Source organism: Hyla sarda, chromosome 11, assembly GCF_029499605.1.
Source record: "Hyla sarda isolate aHylSar1 chromosome 11, aHylSar1.hap1, whole genome shotgun sequence".
Taxonomy (NCBI): Eukaryota; Metazoa; Chordata; class Amphibia; order Anura; family Hylidae; genus Hyla; species Hyla sarda.
Window position 1 is genome coordinate 28842170 of NC_079199.1, and position 25742 is coordinate 28867911.

At 44.1% G+C, this 25742-nt stretch overlaps 1 protein-coding gene across 11 annotated transcripts in view; it reads right to left on the bottom strand.

Annotated features, from left to right (window-relative positions):
• MIDEAS (mitotic deacetylase associated SANT domain protein) overlaps positions 1–25742 on the bottom strand; it is a 143167-nt gene that overhangs the window by 51483 nt on the left and 65942 nt on the right. Inside the window, exon 1 of one of the 11 annotated variants that reach the window (XM_056547125.1) lies at positions 21155–21583. The exons of the other annotated variants lie outside the window; for them this stretch is intronic. The gene's annotated coding sequence lies outside the window, so the exon portion shown is untranslated. Of the gene's footprint in view, positions 1–21154; positions 21584–25742 lie in introns of those variants that run through there. 11 annotated transcript variants of the gene reach the window in all.

Below are 25742 nucleotides of genomic sequence, written 5' to 3' on the forward strand. Positions count from 1 at the left end.
CGGCCAACACGCCCCCTCAATACAACTCTATGGCAGAGTCGAAGCGCTGCCTTCGGCAATCTCCGGCTCTGCCATAGAGATGTATTGAGGGGGCGTGTCGGCCGCCGCTTCGTGCGGGGGTCGCCACCCGCTATCTGGCCGGAGAGCCTGGCCCCCGTACAGAGAGATCGCAGGGGGCCCCAGCGGTCGGACCCCCCGCGATCTCAAACTTATCCCCTATCCTTAGGATAGGGGATAAGTTTTTCACCACTGGACTACCCCTTTAAGGGAGGATTGAATCATCTATCATGGGCCTGGACCAAATACTAAAATGTTCCCAAGTGCTATTTTTATATAATTTCTTATTATATTTTTTAAGTTTATGTATAGAACATTTTTTTTTATTATTATTAATTATATTTTTTAAGTTTAAGTATAGATGATTGTAGCGTTGATGCATTAAAAGGAGATATCCAGTGCTGAAAAACATATCCCCTATCCTAAGGATAGGGGATAAGTTGCAGATTGCGGGGGTCCGACAGCTGGGAACCCCCGCGATCTCCTGCAGCCCGCGGGAAGGGGGAGTGTTGACCACCGCACGAAGCAGCGGCTGACACGCCCCCTTAATACAACTCTATGGCAGAGCCGGAGCGCTGCCTTCAGCAATCTCCGGCTCTGCCATAGCGCTGTCTTGAGGGGGCGTGTCAGTTGCCGCTTCGTGCGGTGATCGACACTCGCTATCTGGACAGCGAGGCGGGGCCCCGTACAGGAGATCGCAGGGGGCCCCAGCGGTCGGACCCCCCGCGATCTGAAACTTATCCCATATCCTTAGTATAGTGGATAAGTTTTTCAGCACTGGACTACCCCTTTAATATTTTTTACTCCTTGTTGTGCTAATGTCTTCAGAAAAGAACAAGGAGGAGATGAAGTCCGAGTGATGACTGCATCTACAAAAGAATACACTGGATAAGAAGGAGTCAATGACTTCTGACCGTACACAATATGGCGCTCAGCTAACAGGCAGTCCAGGAAAAGCTGTGTAATAAGAGACTGTTGTTGCAATTCGCTTACCACTATTTCCGTTCGGGTTTAGTTGGAATTGCAAGATGAGGAGCAGAACAGTAATGAACAGATTGGTGAAAGTAAGGAAATGGGGAGATTGACCGGAGCTGGAGGAAGACACACTACATCATCTATGTCAGTACTACGTATGTACTTTGGAAATGGTGGAAATGATTTGCTCAGGTCCTTCCTTTCATTTTCTAATCTGTATTTATAAAGCTTTTGTTGTTGCAAGAATCTGTTCCACACTTTGCCTAGGCCTTAAAAGGGTTATCTAGAAAAAATTTATTTTAAAGAGGTTCTCCGGTGCTTACACATCTTATCCCCTATCCAAAGGATAGGGGATAAGATGCCTGATCGTCGGAGTCCCGCCGCTAGGGACCCCCGTGATCTTGCACGCGGCACCCCGTTTGTAATCAGTCCCCGGAGTGTGTTCGCTCCGGGTCTGATTACGAGCGACCACCGGGCCGGCGGCATGTGACGTCACGCCTCCGCCCGTAGGCTTGCATTGAGGGGCGGAGCGTGACGTCACACGGGGGCGGAGGCGTTCTTTTCTGTCTAAGTGCTCTCTGATGACACCTGTTTCGGGAACTGTCCAGAGTAGAAGCAAATTCCCATAGCAAACCTCTTCTACTCTGTGCAGTTCCCGAGACAAGCAGAGATGTCAGAGAACTGTGGCCAGACAGAAAAGAACAACTCAACTTCAGCAGCTGATAATTATTGGAAGGATTAAGATTTAATAGAAGTAATTTACAGGTCTGTTGATATAAAAACAAAAGTTTTTTCCTGGAATACCCCTTTAAAGTGTGCCTGTCATATTACAGAAAAAACATTTTTTTTATATATATGTTACTCACTAGGTCCTGCAAATGCTTCAAATGTCTTTTTATGTTTCTAGCTTCTGTATTTGGCTCACAAATCCCTATGTTCTGCTGCTCACTCATTCTGACAGCCACTGCTCAGGAAGGGGCGTGTCTGAGGCAAGCACTGAGCCCGCCCTCACTCACCATACACTCACTCCCTCCCTGAGTCTGCTGTGGTGTGTCTCTTTATCCAATCACTGCAGGCTGCTCTGTAACCCCTTCCACAGAAGACTGATAAGACAGGAGTGAGCACAATGCTAGTCCCGCCCTCACTTTTATGACTTAGTCCATGCCTGTGCTTTAGCTGGGACAAAGATGATGCTGCAGCCGGACAGTGTTTTTTTTTTTTTTTTTTTTAAATAAGCCACAATTTCTATCAAAGGAAGATACAATTTTCTTATGAAGTATATTAGAAAGGTTAATGTTTTGCCAAAATGTACAACATATAAAAAGTTTTTGATTCTTTTGATTCAAAAGGGCATCTGCTGATGGAGTCACCACTATTAATGGCCTGGTACCCAACAATTAAAGGGGTATTCAGCTGCTAGGGGATAAGATGTCTGATCTCCTGCAGCACCCAGGGTTCTACACAAACGCCAGGTTCCTTTGACAGTGGTTGTGATGTCCAGGCCACACCCCTCATTATGTCATGCCACGCCCCCTCCCATAGACACGAATGGAGGATGCGTGGGGTGTTGCTATAACGTCACGATCACGGCCTCCAGTGTTCTAAACAAAATGTTCAGAATGCTGGAGCACCACCGGAGTACCCCTTTAATGATCTTCATAGTAAATGTATAAAAAAAATTTTAGCATTACCATATCGAGTTGCTATTTACAGTATTGTTGAATTTACTTACGGATCTTGTGTGTCTGCTACACTGTACTGCCCTGTATATATATTTTTAGTGTCAGCTATAACGAACATTAGATATTTTTAAGGCTCTGCTGACTTATATCAAGCTATATCATTGGTATATATACATTGGGAGTATTCCCTAGTATACACCACTAACATCCATAGACCAAATAAGCATCTTTTTTTGCATAGGCATACATATGAAAAAGGGAAGTCTACAGTGCTTTTCTATCCAAAGGGACACCGTAAAATACATGTCATACCATTCAGTGTTTTGCTTTGCTTTTTCTTTTTTTACAATAGCTGACGTATGCTTAGGGTACGTTCACACGGGCGTATGTATTTGCGGGTTTCCCACTGCGTATTTGAAAGGGGGCGGGTTCTTTGCGGTTGTTCGCAGCAGATTTTCCGCTGCGTAATTTCTGCTGTGGAAAATCCTCCGCAAGCCCCAAGTCAGTAGGGTCTGCGACGGATTTTCCACAGCGGAAAATCTGCTGCGGACAGCCGAGAAGAGCCCGCCCAGTTTTAAATACGCAGCGCGAAACCCGCAAATAAATCCAGCTGTGTGAACATACCCTAATACAGGCTCCCACTGGAGGTAAACATCTAAATTTTAAAGGGGTACTCCGGTGAAAAAACTTTTTTTTTTTTAAATCAACTGGTGCCAGAAAGTTAAACAGATTTGTAAATTACTTCTATTAAAAAATCTTAATCCTTCCTGTACTTATTAGCTGCTGAATACTACAGCGGAAATTCTTTTCTTTTTGAAACACAGAGCTGTCTGCTGACATCACGACCACAGTGCTCTCTGCTGACATCTCTGTCCATTTTAGGAACTGCCCAGAACAGCATATGTTTGATATGGGGATTTCCTTTTACTCTGGCAGTTCCTAAAATGGACAGAGATGTCAGCAGAGAGCACTGTGCTCGTGATGTCAGCAGACAGCTCTGTGTTTCAAAAAGAAAAGAATTTCCGCTGTAGTATTCAGCAGCTAATAAGTACAGGAAGGATTAAGATTTTTTAATAGAAGTAATTTACAAATCTGTTTAACTTTCTGGCACCAGTTGATTTAAAAAAAAAAAAAAGTTTTTCACCGGAGTACCCCTTTAACACTCCTGATCCTTTGTTCCTAGCGCTGTGTTTTCCAAACAGTGTGCCTCCAGCTGTTGCAAAACTACAACTCTCAGCATGCCCGGACAGCCTTTGGCTGTCCGGGCATGCTGGGAGTTGAAGTTTTGCAACAGCTGGAGGCATACTGTTTGGAAAGCTCTGACCTAGTGATAAAAGTTCTGCAAGAGATGTCTGGCAGCAGATCTTCATACCTCCATGTTTATGTTGAAGCGGAGAGTGATAGCTGATGGCAACCAGCTCTCCTATGGTTTTCTTCACTTGTAAAGGTCAGATGTTCCCTAAGTGTGAATGGGAATTTACTACCAGTGACTGCTCTATTTTTTCCTATGCTTATTTTTCCTTATCGGCTTCAGTGGGGAAAAACAAAAGGCAAAAAAAACACATGCAGGCATTTACTTACGTCACACTGCATAAGTTCTAGAATATTCAACTCCACTGGAAAACATTTTTTTTAAATCAACTGATGTCAGAAAGTTAAACAGATTTGTAAATTACTTCTATTAAAAAAAATCTTAATCCTTCCAGAACTTATAAGCTGCTGTATACCACAGAGGAAGTTCTTTTCTTTATGAATTTCCTTTCTGTCTGACCACAGTGCTCTCTGCTGACACCTCTGTCCATGTCAGGAACTGTCCAGAGCAGGATAGGTTAGCTATGGGGATTTGCTCCTACTCTGGACAGTTCCTAAAATGGACAGAGGTGTCAGCAGAGAGCACTGTGGTCAGACAGAAAGAAAATGAAAAGAAAATAACTTCCTGTGGAGCATACAGCAGCTGATAAGTACTGGAAGGATTAAGATTTTTAAATAGAAGTTATTTACAAATCTGTGTAACTTTCTGGCACCAGTTAATTAAAAAAAAAAAAAAAAAAAAAGTTTGCCAGCAGAGTACCCCTTTAAAATAGCAGGGTTCATGCAGTGGTATTATGGTTCTGCTTTGTTCTGTAAGATAATAGAACCATCATAGGGGTGTGCAGGGTGACTACATAATAGGGCCATCATAAGGGTGCACAGGGTCACTACATAATAGGGCCATCATAAGGGTGCACAGGGTCACTACATAATAGGGCCATCATAGGGGTGCGCAGGGTCACTACATAATAGGGCCATCATAGGGGTGCGCAGGGTCACTACATAATAGGGCCATCATAGGGGTGCGCAGGGTCACTACATAATAGGGCCATCATAGGGGTGCGCAGGGTCACTACATAATAGGGCCATCATAGGGGTGCGCAGGGTCACTACATAATAGGGCCATCATAGGGGTGCGCAGGGTCACTACATAATAGGGCCATCATAGGGGTGCGCGGGGTCACTACATAATAGGGCCATCATAGGGGTGCGCAGGGTCACTACATAATAGGGCCATCATAGGGGTGCGCGGGGTCTCTACGGCATAGATTCTTTTTACATATATAATTTTACTTTGAGTGCAGAGGTTTCTTTTTAGAACACATCACCTGTCATCATCACCTAATGGGCCCAAGAGATTTCCAGCATCAAAATTTTGTATTAAAGGAGAATCCCCTCTCCGTCTCTCCCATAGAGATACATTGGAGGGGGTGCATTGGCTGTGGGGGGGGGGGGGGGGTCGACACGCTCCGTTCTTGTGGCAAGCCGGGGGGCTGTGCAGAAGATTTTGGGGGGTCCTTTGAATAGGGGATAATTTTTCCTGCATGATAATTCTCCTTTAAAGGGGCACTCCGGTAGAAAACTTATTTTTTTTATTTTTTTTTAATCAACTGGTGCCAGAAAGTTAAACAGATTTATAAATGACTTCTATTAAAAAATCTTAATCCTTCCACTACTTATTAGCTGCTGAATACTGCAGAGGAAGTTATTTTCTTTTTGGAACGCAGAGCTCTCTGCTGACATCATAACCACAGTGCTCTCTGCTGACATCTCTGTCCATTTTAGGGACTGTCCAGAGCAGCATATGTTTTCTATGGGGATGTTCTCCTACTCTGGACAGTTCTTAAAATGGACAGAGATGTCAGCAGAGAGCACTGTGGTCATGATGTCAGCAGAGAGCTCTGTGTTCCAAAAAGAAAAGAATTTCCTCTATAGTATTCAGCAGCTAATAAGTACTGGAAGGATTAACATTTTTTAAATAGAAGTAATTTACAAATCTGTTTAACTTTCTGGCACCAGTTGATAAAAAAAAAAAAAGTTTTCCACCGGAGTACCCCTTTAACATCCAGAGAGGCACTGCAGCTTGGTACAAAGCTATTATTCATTTCATTAGCTGATGACTTACAGCTGAACAATCTGCCCATGAAGCAAATCTACATGTGACACCTAACACCTTGTATTTCAAGTTCTGAAACGCCAGCAAGAGGGTGAAAATAAACGTATGAAAGAATAGCTCCACTTGCTAAAAAAACGTAGTATGTACAAGGTTACTGGTGCAGATATGACGATTATTCAGGGCACTGGCGACAATTTTACACCATATTACTTTACACATAAGGGAGTCCATTACTCGCATTTTCGTTCCTATTTTCTTCTATCTTTTCATGAGACGATGCTGAAGAAATGACACTTTGCTATACAGTGATCCCTCAACTTACAATGGCCTCAACATACAATAGTTTCAACATACAATGGTCTTTTCTGGACCATTGTAAGTTGAAACCAGACTCAACATACAATGTACAGACAGTCCAGATCTGTGAATGGTGTCACAACTGGAGGAACTGACCAATCAGAATGGGCATTTTACTGGTAAATCACCTCTATTACTGAAGTGCATGCACTGACTGGCTGTCTGGTAGCGCCCCCTACAGTACAGGGAGGAACTACACGTTCTGTACTACTCCTTACCTGTGCCAGGGTTAGCTGCTCCTTTGGACACCAGGTAAGGGTGGCTCTATTTGGGACACTGTGTGTACTGTACAGGACCCTGAAGAAGCTCCTGTCCTCTACATAAACCATTGTTTCCCAACCAGGGTGCCTCCAGCTGTTGCAAAACTACAACTCTCAGCATGTCCGGACAGCCAACGGCTGTCCGGGCATGCTGGGAGTTGTAGTTTTGCAACAGCTGGAGGCATCCTGGTTGGAAAACACTGACATAGACCATGATTTACAGCTCCCAGCAGATCTTTCTTACTTTTATATGTAAGGATTTTCTTTATCTATATTAGTTATCTACTTATTTTTCTTTAATCCTCCCTTTTTCCTATTTTTGGATGACATTTTGGTGGCTTCAGAACCAATTACCAGGTTTCCATAGAGTTATGGTCTCAACATACAATGGTCTCAACATACAATGGTCGTCCCGGAACCAATTAATATTATAACTTGAGGGACCACCGTAATGTAAAGTAGTGAGTGCCCTGTATACCAGTGTTTACCGTTGTGTCCCCTCAAAATAACAACACACAGCCAAGTGGAAATGTCCAAATTGGGCCCAAAGTGTCGGCATTCTGTTTCGCCACCATGATTTTCCAGCACTGCCTTATGCCTCTTGGACATGGAGTTCACCATAGTGTCGCAGGTTGCCACCGGAGTCCTCTTCTACTCCTCCATGACGACTTCACAGAGCTGGTGGGTGTTACAGGCCTCGCACTTCTGTTTGAGAAATCCCCACAGATGCTCAGTAGGGTTTAGGTCTGGAGACATGCTTGGCCATCACCTTTACCCTCAGCTTCTTTAGCAAGGCAGTGGTGGTCTTGGAGGTGTATTTGGGGTCATTATAATGTTGGAATATTGCCCTGTGGCCCAGTCTCTGAAGGTAAGGGAATCCTGCTCTTCTTCAGTAGGTCACCGTACATGTTGGCATTTATGGTTCCCCAAGTGAACTGTACCAACCCAGTGCCAGCAGCAATCATACAGCCCCAGACCATGACACTCCAACCACCATGCTTGACTGTAGGCAACGATAATAAAAAAAAATAAATAAATAAATAAAAAAATAAAAAATAATAATAATAAAAAAAAAAAAGGCTCTCTTGGCGCCAGTCAGAAAATCCAATCCTTCTCTTGAAGGAATGGTTTGTGATATTACTCCTCACCTGGTCATCACCAAACATGCTAGACACCATCTGAAGCAAATAAGTTTATCCTGGTCTCATCGGACCATAGGACATGGTTCCAGTAATCCATGGGGGGTATTTATCAAAGGATTTAGGTTTTAGTTTTTTTTACGTAGCTTTGGCGCAATACTTTGGTGCAGTGTCTTTTTGCGCCAAAGTTTGGCGCATCTTCTCCACTGTCATTTTTAGAACTTTCTCAAAATCACACGGTCCTGTGTGTGATTTTAACTTTAAGCAGTAATTCATCATTTGCGCCAATCCCGTTTTTTTGGGCGCAAATCCCCGCCAAGAAATTTTGCACACAGAAAACACACTTACCAATGTCAGAAAATGTAAAAGCGTCAAAATACATTAAAAAGGGCTGCTCAATACTATCCTAGTTGTCTCTGAGGGACCTTCACCCTCCGTTGAGCCAGCATTGGACATGGCCGCACAGGTTCAGGAAAGGTAAGCACTAAAGCAGTGGTCTCCAACCTGCAGACCTCCAGATGTTGCAAAACTACAACTCCCAGCATGCCCGGACAGCCGTTGGCTGTCCGGACATGCTGGGAATTGTAGTTTTGCACCCTGCATCCTCTGCAGTAATGCTGAAAGCACTCATACATCTATTTCCAAAAGACAACTTCTATATATGACGCTGAGCATGTGCACTCAACTTCTTTGGTCGACCATGGCAAGGCCTGTAATGACCAAAACCGGTCCGGTAAAATCGCTGCATGGTCTTGTCCACCCTACTGCAGCTCAGTCTACTTATAGCCTAGGCCATCTTTATTTAGAACAATTCTTTTTTTCAGATCCTCAGAGAGTTCTTTGCCATGAGGTGTCATGCAGAACTTCCAGTGACCAGGATTAGAGAGAGTGAGGACACCAAATTTATGACACCTACTCCCCATTTACACCTGAGACCTTGTAATACTAACGTGTCACATGACACCGGGGAGGAAAAATGGCTAATTGGGCCCAATTTGGACATTTCCACTTAGGGGTGTACTCACTTCTGTTGCCAAGGTTTAGACATTAAAGGGGCACTCCGCTGCTCAGTGTTTGGAACAAACTGTTCTGAATGCTGGAGCTGGCAGTTTGTGACATCATAACCCCGCCCCCTTGTGATGCCAAGCCCCGTCCCCTTAATGCAAGTCTATGGGAGGGGGCGTGTCACGCCCCCTCCCATAGACTTGCATTGAGGGGGCGGGGTGTGACATCATGAGGGGGTGGGGCTATGACGTCACAAGCTGCTGGCTCCAGCATTCGGAACAGTTTGTTCCAAACGCTGAGCAGCGGAGTGCCCCTTTAATAGCTGTGTGTGGAGCTATTTTGAGGGGACACCACATTAAACACTGTTAGGCTAGGTTCACACTACGTTTTGTACTTACGGTTCGCGTATACGGCTGTGAGGGGGGGGCTTAATCGCGGCGCCTGCACTCAGCCGTATACGGGAACCGTATTTAATGCATGTCTATGAGCCGACCGGAGTGAACCGCAGCCTCCGGTCGGCTGCTTTTTCGGCCGTATGCGGTTTCCCGACCGTAGGCAAAAACGCGGCCCACTCTGGTCGGCTCATAGACATGCATTAAATACGGTTCCCCTATACGGCTGAGTGCGGGTGCCACGATTAAGCCCCGCCCCCCTCCTCCCAGCCGTATACGGGAACCGTAGTTACAAAACGCAGTGTGAACCTAGCCTTATACAGGCTGTGCATCCACTACTTTACATTGCAGCACATTGTCATTTCTCCATTATTGTTCCATAAAAAGATTATTTACCCAAAAATTTAAGGGGTGGACTCCCTCATGGGAGATCCTGTATATAGTTTATCATATATATATATATATATATATCTATATATATCTATATATTCATTCCACATGCCAACCTTTTCAATTCACTTGAAATCATATGTTACAACACGTGATATGTAATTGATCGACAGATGGACAATTTTATGGAATACAAAATGCTAAAAGCTTCTCAAATGCAATTTATTAAGCCAAGCCCTTTACATCCAGGCTACAGTGGTTGGTAAGAAGCCCAATGACCTTCAATGCTCATTGGCCCAGGCCCCTCTGAGGCCTCCCCTCCTGTACTTGACTAAATACCATTAAAAAGGTTATGTCATATTTTTCCATCTATGGAGGGGACACGAATGACTTTAATGATACATTGCAACTCATAAAATTCTATCTAAGTACAATGTCATAAAACCACCGCACAATACCCACTCTGATAAATACCACATGCAACTTTTATTACAGTCAGAAAGGTCAAGATACAATAAAATATTGCATTTCATCAGTGGCTGGTGACAAAGGTCAAGAAGAAACGGTAGTAAAAATGACATCACAGCAATGAGTCTAGAATACACGGAGAATTGTTTGTATGGATTCCCAGCATAACAAGACACGTTCTAAGCACATCCGCCCGCACGCTAGTGTCGACATGCACACAGCACATGCCTGTAAACACACCCGTTATCTGCGGAATGTTCCCCATACCAGTGAATGCACGCTTATACCCAGGGGTCAAGTCCTGGGAAAAAGTGTGTGGGAACTCACCCAAAATTTCTGCTTAAATGGGTAGTAGACATCTTATACCCTATCCAAAGGATAGGGAATAAGATGTCTGATCCCGGGGGTCCCGACGCTGGGGAACCCCACGTTCTCCCTGCTGCACCCTGCATTTGTTTAGAGCGTTGGGTGCAGCGCCGGAGGCTCGTGACATCACAGTCATGGCCCCTCAATGCAAGTCTATGGGAGGGGGCGTGACGGCCGTCACGCCCCCTCCCATAGACTTGCATTGAGGGGGTATTACTGAGACGTCACAAGCCTCCGCCCTGCATCACCAGTCATCCGGAACTGGATGTCTGGGGTGCTACAGCCGAGATTGCTGGGGTCCCCAGCAGCAGGACCCCCATGATCTGACATCTTATCCCCTATACTTTGGATAGGGGATAAGATGTCTAGGGGCAGAGTACCCCTTTAAGGGCTGGTCCTGCAGGACTCCTGCTAATGGGAACTGCGTTCCTGCTGTGGAAAAAGTGCAGAAACTCCGTTCCCATGAGTTCCTGCAGGACTTGAGCCCTGCTTATACCACACTTCTGTATGCTGCATGCACTCCTTCCCAAAGCAGACTACAACTATACACATGCTATGCACATTAGACCGTCTGTGTATGTCAGGGATTTCGTGCACTTTTTCTTTTTTTTCTATCACCGCGCATCTATTTCTGCAGCTGTTGTTTTCTTTAGGCTTTTGCAGCTGTTAAGCAATAGTAACATAACTCTGGGTGCAGACAAGTCCTCAGCACACAAACTGCTACAGAGTTCAACCAGATTCCCAGAATGTTCCCCTGTTCTGTTGTAGAATATGCTTATTTCCTATATTCACCTAGAATAAAGAAACTATGGGGTTAATATGGTCTAGGGCCATGTTCACACGGTAAAATATCCACCTGGAAAATTTCCAGGCAGAAATTTTCCATGTCATCTCCATAGACGACAATGCATTTCCGCGTGGATGTCACAGGAAGAATAGACCTGTCAAAACCTTCTGCGGAGGCCGGAATCGAAATTTCTGCATCAGATGTTTCCACCGTGGAAATTCCATCATGTGCGCAGTGCAGCAGAGTCCCATTGAAAACAATGGGATTGTGCTGCAATGGAGTGGCCAAGTTGATTTTTTCCGTCGGATTCCGCTCGGAAATTCCGTCGCGTCAACATGGCCTAGTACTTGGTGTAAAATTAGACCAAAAATTTGCCAGATTTACCACAGTGGTTCATGCTGATTGTCTAACTTTACATCATTAAAGGAGTAGTCCAGTCCTGAAAAAACGCATCCCCTATCCTAAGGATAGGGGATAAGTTTCAGATCGCGGGGGGGGGGGGGTCCAACTGCTGGGGCCCCCCACAATCTCCTGTACGGGGCCCCGGCAGCCTGCAGGAAGGGGGTGTGTTGAGCACCGCACAAAGCGGCGGCCGACACACCCTCTCAATAAAGCGCTATGGCAGAGCCGAAGATTGCCGAAGGCAGCGCTCCGGCTCTGCCATAGAAATGTATTGAGGGGGCGTGTAAGCCGCCGCTTCGAGCGGTGGTCAACACACCCTCTTCCCACGGGCTGCCGGGGCCCCAGCGGTGGGACCCCCGCGATCTGAAACTTATCCCCTATCCTTAGGATAGGGGATAAGTTTTTCAGGACTGGACTACTCCTTTAATTTGTGTCAGTTTGCACAAGAACAATGGGGAGGAATTTATCATAATGTTTGGAGGTTTTTTTCCGTCTATTTTTGTCGCAATGGTTCTGTGCAGTCATTTTCTGCATCAAAAGCGTGCAACTTTTCATATAGAAGATTTCAAGCTGTTGACTATAATGGTCGTAATCTTGCAGCGGTAATATATTTGCCACGTGCGACTTTTCAAATAGTTGCATTCTGCTAATGAAACTGTCCTGCAAAGGTCGCAAACCCTCTTCACCTCCAACCGCAAGAAAACTACCTGTGCCGACTCCGGAAAGTTATAATAGCCATATGTTGTGCAACAGAATGCTAACTTTGGCGCACGACCGACAAAATTCCAACCAGAAAACAAGACAAACAACAACATGTTTTAATAAAATAAGTTTCGCGCCTCACTCCAATTCCGCTAGGTCACACCTACTTTTCTGGCAAAACCAGCCCACTTTTATGCCAGTTTTCTGGTGTAAATAAAGTTGCGTTTTTGCTTAAAAAAAAAAATAAAAATAATAATAATAATTAAATATATAAAATAATAAAAAATCCTTTTTTTCGTTTTATTCTCTTTTGCACTTCCTCCAAAGAGACATGCCTTCAGTATAAATTAAAGTTTTTTTTTTTTTTTTTTTTTTTTAACCCATATTTATTCTGGACTTTTGAAAAACAGACTCAATAGGTGGCATGCAAACTAAATGTAAGAAATAGTGCATTGAAAAAACTGTGCAGATTCATCATGTAGACATTATTTAAAAAAAATTTGTGCAACTAAAACTGGTATAAAAAGGAGAGAAAGTGGAAGCTTGAAAAAAAAAAAAATAAAAAAATAAAAATAAATAAAAAATAAAAAAGCTGCCACAATAAATAAATTCCCCTAAATGGTAAATGTAGTGTATGTCATGTCCGCTATTTGCAACAGTAAATCTGCCTCAATGTTTCTGAATTGGTACCAATAATAGTCAGTCAAACAGTATTTTCCAACCAGAATGTCTCCAGCTGTTGAAAAACTACAACTCCCAGCATGCCCGGACAGCCTTTGGCTGTCCGGGCATGCTGGGAGTTGTAGTTTTGCAACAGCTGGAGAGACACTGGTTGGAAAACTCTGCTGTAAAAGGAGGATTTGGTAAAAGGGTAGCCTTATCTTCAGCCAAAACCGGGTTTACAAACATTACAAAATCTTATCACACACCAGATATACCCAAAATAGATGTAAACCACTCTCTATAAATCCAGCAATCTAAGCCGGTTCTCCTCTAGAAGATCTGCTGCATAAAACATCATGTGATGCCCTGGTTCGCGGTGTTGGACAAACAATACAGTCATAGTGTTCTACTTTGCATTGGATATGGCAATGGTCAGCTTCTGGCTACACAATACAATGCACTCTTCTGTCGTCATGCTCTGCAAACATGCAGAAAACGCTAAACTGGTTAATATAAGGGAGACAGGACATGAAACATGACCGTAGGAAGCTGTGAAAGAAGGAATTTACTATAAAAAAAAATAACATCACTGCTCAAAAATTTCAAAATTCTGAGTGCATCCTATCTTAGATCACTGGGCATTTACATGGACGTGCACCTTAAAGGCCGCCCAAGGCCCGCTCTGCCTATAGGCAAAATAGGCAACCACCTAGAGCGCACTCTTGATGGGGGCGCCGCTCTGCCCGAAGCAATAAAAGTTAGCCAATATCTGAAGCACCCGCCCAACCAGCAAAATCCCGTCACCCAAGTAGTAGGGGCGAAGGTCTGCGCCAAATAGCCTTGGAGGTGCTCCTTCTCCTACATGAATGGGGTCTTATATTTTTCCATTGTTCTTGCTTAACCATTTATTTTTCAGGGCTCCTTTGTATTTACGCCTCCCCTGATTTATTTTGTTGATTGCTATGTTTACTGCCTACTCTTATTGCTAGTTGCCATACTGCATTTTTGGTCACCTATGGTCTATTTCCCCCCGTTCTTCCTTTGGCTCACCCTCGGTTTGCTTTCTCACTGGTGGCTTATTCCTTGTGACATTCTCCTGCTTCCCCCGCTGAGGCTGTGACAAGAGAAGGGATATTTTGATCCGTAGATTACTTCTGTTTCTCTTTACATGTTTGGCCTCCTCTTTGGCCAGAAGGTCACTGGTTCTATTTTGTATTGTTGTCTTTTTGTTTTGTATGTCGAGTCCTTGTTTTGTATGTTGAGTCTTTTCTATCTTCCCTCAGGCTCTTCTGACATGGATCCTAGATGATCGAGCGGTGCCAGTACTGCCCTTTTTTTCTTCTTCTGTCCTTGGAACCAGGGGTGAGTGCCTCTTCTTATTCGCTTGGTTTCTTCTCTATCTATCGCCATAATTAAGTGCGTCTCCTTAAAGGCCTCAACCTTCCACCCCCCCCCTAAACGGTGCCTCTTGTAGCGGGAGTTGGTGATGCTGCATGCCGATATAGTCTTTCTGCAGGAGACACACTTTGATTATGCTGGCTCCTTCCAATTTCTTCCTTATCTACATCCCCAGTTCTTTTCTGCTACTTCTGGTAGGAAGGCTGCTGGGGTGGCCATTCTCATCTCACGGTCATGTCCGCTACAGATATCTTCCACCTATGTTGACCCTTCAGGCCGTTATGTCATAGTCGAGGGCTCACTTGGTGGGAAGCCTCTCCTTTTGTGTAATGTCTATGCTCATAACACCTCTCAGATTCCTTTTCTACGTAGGGTTCTTGCTAAGCTCCATAGGTACCCTTCTTCTGCCTGGCTCTTTGGGGATGACTTTAACCTTGTTTCCTCGCCTTCTATTGATCTTCTCTCTCTTTCTGCTACCCATCACTCTCCTGCCCAAGGGTCTTTATTCCTCGCCCACTGCTTCTCTTAAACTCCCTCATGCTTCTTCTACTACCTTTTCCTTGTCTAATGGTACTAGGCAGGGCTGTCCGCTATCCCCCTGATCTCTGCATTGTGCATTGAACCTCTTGCAGCTATGATCCGGACATCATCCGCATCTCTCTCCATCATAGGGAGTTAAAAATTTGCCTTATTGTGGATGATGTCCTTCTAACTCTTTCTAATCCACTGTTCTCCCTTCCTAACCTTCATTCTTTTGGTGTGGTCTCTGGCTATAAGGTAAACCTCTCTAAAAATGGAGGCTCTTCCTCATAACCTTCCTGACTCTTTGTTTACTCCCTTGCATACTAATTACTCTTAAAGTGGCCCCCTTCTTCTATTAAAAATGTATGTGTTTTACTTTCCTCGCGCTATACTTCCCTTTATTCTGCTCATTTCCCCTCTCTTTTTTGGGATCTCAGGGCCCTTATGGAAAAGTGGCGGCCACAATACATCTCATTTTTTGGGCATATAGCTGCGGTCAAAATGATGATATTGCCCAAGTTACTAGTGCACATCCCGTTGTTGGTCTTGCGGGCTTTTCAGTCGGCGGTTTTCCGTTTTATTTGGGACACTAAGCGGCATTGTCTTCCGATGTCTGTGATGCTAGCCGGTAGATCCATGGGTGGTTTGGCGGTCCCAGATGTCACTTATTATCACTGGGCTGCCCACTTGCGTCATTTGGCAGCGTGATCCACCTATAAAGCGTACATCCGTTGGATGGAGCTAGATAAATTGTGGTTGGCGCCTATACATCCTAATTCTCTCCTCTGGTGTCCTGCTTCTTCATCTGTCCCCTCTGGTCCCTTATTGGGTCCGATGTCTTTTTCTCGCTATGTAAGGGGCTATTGCTCTAGAAAGTTTGCTCTTTTTTCCTCTTCTCCTTTATGGTCTTTTCTTTATCACCCTACTTTTTCATCTGGCCTGTCTCCAGTTATGGTTAGGGAATGGGGTTCTAGGGGTCTCTTTTGCTGGGCTGACATGGTGGACCCACATTCTCGTACTTTTTTACCTTTTGAACAGCTAGTTTCCCGTTGGAGACTCCCTTCCTCAGAGCGATTCCACTACCTGCAACTTAGCCACTTTATGACTTCATCTCTGTGTTCTAACGTCGTGTCCTTGCCCACAAGTTTTGAACGGTTGTGCCGGGGTGGACCTCAGACGAGGGGACTTCGCTCTGATATCTACTCTATCCTTCAGGCTTCCCCTGCGGGCGCTGCCCCTTCTCATCGCTACATGCATGGGGTCCTCTGTGTTTCCATCACTCTCCCTCAGTGGCATGTGATTTGGGAATGGGCTTCTAAGAGTATAAGGAAACTCTGTTTAAACTGCTTATGGGATGGTATCACACCCAGGAGCTGCTTAATAAATTGAACTCCACTATTCCCCCTCAATGGGGACAGCTTTTCAAATTTTTTGGTCTTGTCCTCTTATTGTAGAATTCTGGAAAGTTTTTGGTTGCCTGATTCAGGGAGTGTTGGGTGTGAGTGTACCTCTTGACCTGTTGCCATATCTTCTACACTTGTCTATCCGGGGGCTAGCTAAGAAGCCATTTAGACTCTTTATGCACATTGTCCTCGCTGCTAAGACTCTCATTGCAAAGTGCTGGATAAGGACTCTTCCTCCATCTGAGACTGACCTGCCAGCCCGTGTCCATGAGATTCGTTCTCTGGAATCACTCACAGCCTCTCTGAATAATACTATTCTTTCCTTCCTCTTTATTTGGGAACCAGGGGACTGCTTTTCTGATCGACAACCCCCTGATACGCTCTCTTTCTTTGGCTTTTTAACTTACTCTCTTTTCCCTTTTTCTTTGGTTTCCTTCCTAGTCTTTTCTCCTGTCTTTGTGTTGTCTTTTGTGTTGGTGTGGTCCTAGTTTGAATTACATAATTTAGTCACATTTTATTTCGGTGTTTGGGGCGCTGTTGGCTGCTTCCCCCTCGAGTTTAGTACATATGTTTAGTTTGTTTGCTGCAATGACGTTGTTCTTTGGGGGTGATATATGACTTTTAAACTGTCTCCCTGTTGTAGCCTTTTATTGCATATGTTCCAATATTACTACTGTGCATTGTGTGGTTTTACTTGGCCCTTTTATATTTGACATGATGTTTGTTATTCTGTCTGTATAATTGAAAAAAAACTTTAATAAAAAATGACAGTAAAAAAAAACAAAACAAGGAAAGGTATTATAATTGCCCCATGGAGCCCTGTTGCAGATTTTGCATAGGGGGCCAGAAGCTACAAGTTACACCTCTGATCATGTGCACGTGACATAAGTTTTTATGATCGAGGCCCGTGATGTTTTTCATTCTCTAAACCCAATGGAACATATACATATATATTTCATAACAATAAAACAATATTTAAAGGAATACTGTAGTGCAAAATAACGTATCCCCTATCCTTTGGATAGGGATTAAGTTATAGTTTGCGGGGGGGGGGGGGGGTCTGACCGCTGGGATCCCACGCGATCTCCTGTACAGGGCCCTTGCAGTCTGCATGAAGGGAGCATTCCGTCCCCACATGACACGGCGGCTGACACGCCCCCTCCATGTATCTCTGTGGGATACATGGGGGGGCATGTCGGCCGCCGCATCATGTTGGGGACAGACTGCTGACTGCTGGAGCCCCGTAAAGGAGATCACGGGGGTTCCAGCGGTCAGACCCCCAGCGATCTATAAATTATTTTGCACTACAGTATTCCTTTAATATCAGAATGCGTGCATGCATGAAAATTTTGCTAGAAAAAATATGGAACTAGTAATGTATTTTGCATTAAAAATTATTAGGAAATTTTCAACATGTTTAATGTTATAGTGGAAGTTATAGGTTGACACAATGAAAGTGTAGCCGGCATGTATTACGATGTTTGGACTGATGCTACATTCCACTGGGTTAAAACATTACAATGTCACCAGATATACGAAGATTATGCCAAGGCACAGACGGGTTGGCAGAGAAGTCTGCACATTTATGGCAACCTTAGTTTAGAATGCCCTTGTACCAGACATCACATGGGGTGCAATGACCACAGACATAAGCTTCTACAGCAGTGGTCTTCAACCTGCGGACCTCCAGATGTTGCAAAATTACAACTCCCAGCATGCCCGGACAGCCAACGGCTGTCCGGGCATGCTGGGAGTTGTAGTTTTGCAAAATCTGGAGGTCCGCAGGTTGAAGAACACTGGTCTACAGGTTCTATAACAACTGCATGTAAAGCCACAGATGGGCCCATGTGTCAATGGATCTCTTCCAGTTATCTGTAAGGGTATGTCAAAATGTACAGGATCTGATGCATATTTTGCTGCTTCAGGGTGCGTTCACACGCTCTCTGTTTTTGCGGGTTTTCCGCAGCGTATTTGAAAGGATGCTACAGAGGAAATTTCTTTCTTTTTGGAAAACTGATGACATCACGAACACAGTGCTCTCTGCTGACATCTGTCCATTTTAGCAACCATGCATAGCAGTTGCATAGCAGTTGCATAGCAGATACATAGCAGATGCATAGCAGATACATAGCAGATGCATAGCAGATGCATGCTAAGGGCAGCATGGTGGCTCAGTGGTTAGCACTGCTGCCTTGCAGTGCTGGGGACTTGGGTTCAAATCCCACTAAGGACAACAATAAATAAAGTGTTATTATTATTATTATAATAACGTCAGCAGAGAGAACTGTGGTCGTGATGTCATCAGAGAGCATTCCAAAAAGAAAAGAATTCCCTCTGTAGTATTCAACAGCTAATAAGTGCCGGAAGGATTAAGATTTTCTAATAGAAGTAATTTACAAATATGTTTAACTTTCTGCCACCAGTTAATTTAAAAGAAAAAAGGTTTTCACCGGAGTACCCCTTTAAACCTTCGGAGAACCTTTACATTCCGTTTTCCAGTTCACCACTTGCATAAATAGAACACGCTGTTGCAAAGAGCTGACAATTACAAGCATGCAGCATTGCCTCCCACACATACATCAGGAGTAGTTTCTGTTCCGGTCGCTTTGTGACCTAATATCAGCAACTGTCAGGGCCGCTCCTAGCTCAGCTTTTCTCCCCAGACATGTTTTACCGGATTAGAGCGAGCCAGGAAAACTGACTAGAGCATATTTTCCTGGAATGGGCAGCTGCATGCTACCAGCCAAGAATCCCAATAAGCACACAGGGAAAATGTAAAGGGGGGTGTGTGGGGGGGAGGTTGAGGCTTTTAGTCTGCTCCCCCCAAGTTCAATGCCTTAAGACTCAAGTCTGCCCAATTTCCCAGGAAATCCACACAAACACATTCCATCTGTTTGGCTTCAATATGTCTCAGCGCACAGCACCGTAGTCAACAAAAACCCCATTTTACGTTAGCAAAATCTACGAGCAGCAACGAATACGTTAATAATTATATTGCAAGCTTCGGGGTTGGTACCGCCCATTTTTAGAGATGCCTCAGTCAATATTTGTTGTCGTTTTTTTGCATGCCGAAGACGCTGGCGCTATAGTATGGCCATGAAGAAGAAGAATACGAAGGTCTGTGAAGAAATCCCTGTGTGCTGTACAACTGTTGTGATTTACAAATACAGGTCACGTTGCTTTCGAAACAGGAAACAGATATTACAGGAAATTGCAAAGTCAGAGCAGAGTCGATGCAAGTAGAAGAATGCATCTGCACCTACCAAGCGCTCTCGCTCTACAGAAATGACTGCATGCTCTCTACTTCCCGGGCCATAGATCGCCTGATTCAGAACGGAAAGAAGCAAGCTTTGTCGTGCATTTAAGGGAAAAAATAAAATAAAAATAAAAATAATAATAATAATAATAATAATAAATAATTAAAAAAAAAAGAATAAATAAATCTGGTATTTACAGAAGTACAAAGGCTTTACCTTGCTATTGTAATTATAAAAAAAACAAAAACACTCCCCTCCCCTGTGCTTGTGTATAACCTATGATCTCACACACACATGTAGGGTGATGTTTTGGGTAACACAAAAATAAAGTATACTTCTCCCTATAAAATGTATTTGCATCTTCCCAAGCCTTTCTAATTTTGGGGGTCCGAGTAGAACCCCCAACCCCTCCATCACTATGACATGCTCCAAATCAGTGTTGCCACTGCGCCCCCAGCTGTTGCAATACTACAACTCCCAGCATGCCCAGCTGTCCGTGCATGCCGGGAGTTGTAGTTTGGCAACAGCTGGAGGCGCCGGGGTTGGAAAACAGTTTTTCTACAGTTAGAGCAGCCTGCAAAATAACAATGAAATACCCCCCCCCCCCCAACTATAAAGAGCAATGCTGTAAAACATGCAAACCATATTTGTCATGCTTGCTGCTTTTTTTTATTTAAAACAGACAGTAATCTGTGGACTACCCACCCACCCCCTCCTCCTCCTCTTCCTTCCAACACAAACACATGGACTGTAATTCATTGCAAAAGCCTGCAAGGCCCCTCATGTTGGGAAGGACAGTGGGAGGGAACAGAGAAGCACACACACCAAGATCTAGGCTGAATGCATTGCATGTACACCCCAGTTACTTAGAAAAGAACCATTCTAATATTACAGCTCACTGCCATCCCTAAATTCACTCCACCAAGGCACCCACATGTCCTAACGCAGTGTTTGTTTTTTATTTTTTTTTCGTCTTCCCAACCGGGGTGCCTCCAGCTGTTGCAAAACTACAAATCCCAGCATGCCCAGACAGTAGAAAATGATACCAGGAGTCCAGCTACCTTATAATGTGAGATGAATGTAATCACCTAGATCAGTATTTCCCAGACAGGGTCGCCTACAGCTGTTGCAAAACTACAACTCCCAGCATGCCCAGACAGCCGAAGGCTGTCCGGGCATGCTGGGAGTTGTAGTTTTGCAACAGCTGGAGGCACCCTGGTTTTGAAACACTGTTCCAACGTCTATACTATAGCAAAGTTATTCAAATTTCCCTTTGTTACTTTTTAACGACAAATATTATTTAAACAACAGTAACGTGTTTACAAATACAGAACCTTGATACAAAGTTGCAGTTTAACGGACAAACTGAGCTACAACTGCAAAACTGACTAGAGGGGAGGGAGATGAATTGCTTTGCATACAGTTGTAAAAAAAATAATAATAATTAAAAAATAAATAATAATAAACACAACACCCTACATTGCTGTAGTTAATAAACTCACCTTGGTTACATTTGTATCTGTATAGGCGATTGAAGATTAGATTAGGGAGGTGGAAGACAAAACACTGAGCACAGAACGTGTCCAAAAAGTCAAGTTCACCCCCTTTGCACTTCATGCAGTCTTCCCAGAAACTCAGCAAGTTCCTGCAAACAGAGGAGCAGCCAGTCTGAGCATAATATCCAAAGGGGAAAGGGCAAAGTAAAAGAGGAACCAGGGGCAGCTGTGTACCCCGCTGCTGTGTACTCCTCTGGTAAATGACCAGCTTGAGCTCAAGTAGAAGAATGAAGAATCCTCCCCAGGTCTGTGCAGGCAGCTCCTGCTACAAGGCGACTGTGTTTTCCCCCAAGTCTTGCTATGCAGAGCCAGTAGCTGGGTGCAATGACTGCATGGATCTGACTCATCAGCTGAGCTCACTGCTTGCAACAACAAAACACACACTCACAAAATCCCCAGCAGTGAGAGTGAGGGAGGGAGCAACTGGGCTGTGCACTTACACAACACACAGGGAACCCTCCCTCACATTCACTGTAAGAAGATTTACTCTCCATTGCTCCCTGCTGCAAACATCATTTCCTTCTGGGAACTGGCAGCTTCTCATGTCATACATTTTCATGCATTTTTTTTTATTTTTTATTAATTACTATTAATATTATTTGCAAAATAGTTAGTATTCAAAAATGAATTAAATAAATGAATAAATAAATATATAGTTTGAATTTAAAAAATTAAACTAAATTAAAGGGGTATTCCAGGAATTTTTTTTTTTTTTTTTATATATTTTTTTTTTTATATGAACTGGCTCCAGAAAGTTAAAGGGGTTATCCAGGAAAAAATACTTATATATATATATATCAACTGGCTCCAGAAAGTTAAACAGATTTGTAAATTACTTCTATTAAAAAATCTTAATCCTTTCAGTACTTATGAGCTTCTGAAGTTTAGGTTGTTCTTTTCTGTCTAAGTAATCTCTGATGACACGTGTCTCGGGAACCGCCCAGTTTAAAAGAGGTTTGCTATGGGAATTTGCTTCTAAACTGGGCGTTTCCCAAGACACGTGTCATCAGAGATTACTTAGACAGAAAAGAACAACCTTAACTTCAGAAGATCATAAGTACTGAAAGGATTAAGATTTTTTTTAATAGAAGTCATTTACAAATCTGTTTAATTTTCTGGAACCAGTTGATATATAAAAAGAAGTTTTTTCCTGGAATACCCCTTAAACCCCTTAAAGGGGTAGTCCAGTGGTGAAAAACGTATCCCCTATCCTAAGGATAGGGGATAAGTTTGAGATTGCAGGGGGTCCGACCGCTGGGGCCCCCTGCGATCTCTCTGTACGGGGGCCAGGCTCTCCGGCCAGATAGCGGGTGTCGACCCCCGCACGAAGCGGCGGCCGACACGCCCCCTCAATACATCTCTATGGCAGAGCCGGAGATTGCCGAAGGCAGCGCTTCGGCTCTGCCATAGAGTTGTATTGAGGGGGCGTGTCGGCTGCCGCTTCGTGCGGAGGTCGACACGCCCCCTTCCCGCGGGCTTTCTGGGCTCCGTACAGGAGATCGCTGTGGGCCCCAGCGGTCGGACCCCCCGCGATCTCAAACTTCTCCCCTATCCTTAGGAGAAGGGATAAGTTGTTCACCACTGGGTCACCACTGGACTACTCCTTTAAGGACTCAGGGTTTTTCAGTGTTTTGCACTTTCGTTTTTTCCTCCTTACCTTTTAAAAATCATAACCCTTTCAATTTTCCACCAAAAAATCCATATTATGGCTTATTTTTTGCGTCACCAATTCTACTTTGCAGTGACATTAGTCATTTTACCCAAAAATTCACGGCAAAACGGGGAAAAAAATCATTGTGCGACAAAATCGAAGAAAAAACGCAATTTTGTACATTTTTGGGGGCTTTCGTTTCTACGTAGTACATTTTTCGGTAAAAATGACACCTTATCTTTATTGTGTAGGTGCATACGATTAAAATGATATCCTACTTATATAGGTTTGATTTTGTCGTACTTCTGGAAAAAATCATAACTACATGCAGGAAAATTAATACGTTTAAAATTGTCATTTCTGACCCTTATAACTTTTTTATTTTTCCGTGTATGGGGCGGTATGAGGACTCATTTTTTGCGCCGTGATCTGAAGTTTTTAACGGTACCATTTTTGCATTGATAGGACTTATCATGATATAAAAAGTGACCAAAAATGCACTATTTTGGACTTTGGAATTTTTTTGCGCGCACGCCATTGACCGAGCAGTTTAATTAACGATATATTTTTATAATTCGGACATTTCCGCACGCGGCGATACCATATATGTTTATTTTTATTTACACTGTGTTTTTTTTTTTTATGGGAAAAGGGGGGTGATTCAAACTTTTATTAGGGAAGGGGTTAAATGACCTTTATTAACACTTTTTTTCTGCAATGTTATAGCTCCCATAGGGACCTATAACACTGCACACACTGATCTCCTATGCTGATCACTGGCGTGTATTAACACGCCTGTGATCAGTGTTATCGGCGCTTGACTGCTCCTGCCTGAATCTCAGGCACGGAGCAGTCATTTGTCGATCGGACACCGAGGAGGCAGGTAAGGTCCCTCCCGGTGTCCTGTAAGCTGTTCGGGACGCCGTGATTTCACCGAGGCGGTCCCGAACAGCCCGACTGAGAAGCCGGGTCACTTTCACTCCAGACGCGGCGGTCAGCTTTGATCGCCGCATCTGAAGGGTTAATACAGGGCATCACCGCGATCGGTGATGTCCTGTATTAGCCGCGGGTCCCGGCCGTTGAAAGCCGCCGGGACGGACCAGATATGCCACGGGGACACCGCGTGACCCCGCAGCATATCCCGGGAGCCGGCGGAGGACGTAAATATACGTCCTTCGTCGTTAAAGGGGTATTCCAGGAAAAAAAACATTTTTTTTTATATCAACTGGCTCCATAAAGTTAAACAGATTTGCAAATTACTTCTATATAAAAATCTTAATCCTTTCAATAATTATCAGCTGCTGAAGTTGAGTTGTTGTTTTCTGTCTGGCAACACTGCTCTCTGCTGACATCTCTGCTTGTCTCGGGAACTGCACCGAGTAGAATAGGTTTGCTATGTGGATTTGTTTCTAAACCGGGCGGTTCCCGAGACAGGTGTCATCAGAGAGCACTAAGGGTACGTTCAGACGTGCGGATTTCGCTGCAGATCCGCCACTGAAGAACCTCCTAAATGCTGCCTTTACATGTTCCTGCTCGGAGCGGCAATACGCCGCTACGAGCAGACAGACTGCGATGTGCGAGTCGCCGCGCGCATGCGCAGTATACTCGCACTTCGCGGCAGCTCTCGGCCTAGCTCATTGAGCGGGGGAAGCGGCCGCGATGTGTGCGAGTACACCGCGCATGCGCAGCGACTCACACATCCCAGTGTGTCTGCTCGGACACAGGCAGGCACATTTATGGGCACTATACAGAGGTCCTTAAGCGGCGGATCTGCAGTGTAATATACGCTGTAAATCCGCACGAGTGAACGTACCCTTGGACAGAAAAGAACAGCTCAACTTCAGCAGCTCATAAGTACTGAAAGGATTAAGATTTTTTTAATAGAAGCAATTTACAAATCTGTTTAACTTTCTGGAGCCAGTTGATGTATTTAAAAAAGTTTTTTCCTGGATAACCCCTTTAATTCCAGCAAGGGATGTCATTTACAGATACTTTTATAACTGTAATACTCTGGGTCTGGGTCAGTGTTTTCCTAACCAGGGTCGCCTCCAGGTATTGCAAAACTACAACTCCCAGCATGCCCGGACAGCCGAAGGCTGTCCGGGCATGCTGGGAGTTGTAGTTTTGCAACAGCTGGAGGCACCCTGGTTGGGAAATACTGATCTGGGTGATTACATTCATCTCACATTATTCGGTAGCTGGACTCCTGGTATCATTTTCTACTTAGTCACCCATGAGTCACGTTCTCTAAGCAGTAGGGATGAGCGGCATTGGCCATATTCAAATTCGCAATATTTCGCGTATTCGTTATATTCGCCTATTCGGGGAAGAAAACAGTGGGGGGGGGGGGGGTGGGTAAACTTTACTATTGGCTGCTAGGGATGTTGGCGATAACCTCTGACAAGTGTATTTGCATCATTCTAATTGGCCCACGAGTTAAAAGAAGGAATATGCGAATATGCGGGGAAAAAAAATGAATATTCGTAAATTCGAATATACAGCGAATATATCTGCAATATTCGTGATCAAAATTTGAAATGCAAATATTCACGCCCAACACTACTAAGCAGCAGAAAATAGCATAAACTGCAGCTTAATGGGACAACCCTCTATTACCAGTCTGAGGCTTCATCCATGCTTTTTTTGATGCCTTATTTCCATTCTTTAAAAAAAAATAAAAAAAAAATAAATAAAAAAAAAAAAAAAAAATATATATATATATATATATATATATATATATATAAACCTTTGACTCAAGCTTCTTCTGCACTAAACAATCCTGTGTTAGCCCATAGAAAAAGTCATATGCAGGTGCTTGTATGGCAACGCACAGAGTTCCAATGGCTTTGTACACTATGTGGGGGGGGGGGGGGGGGGGGCAGA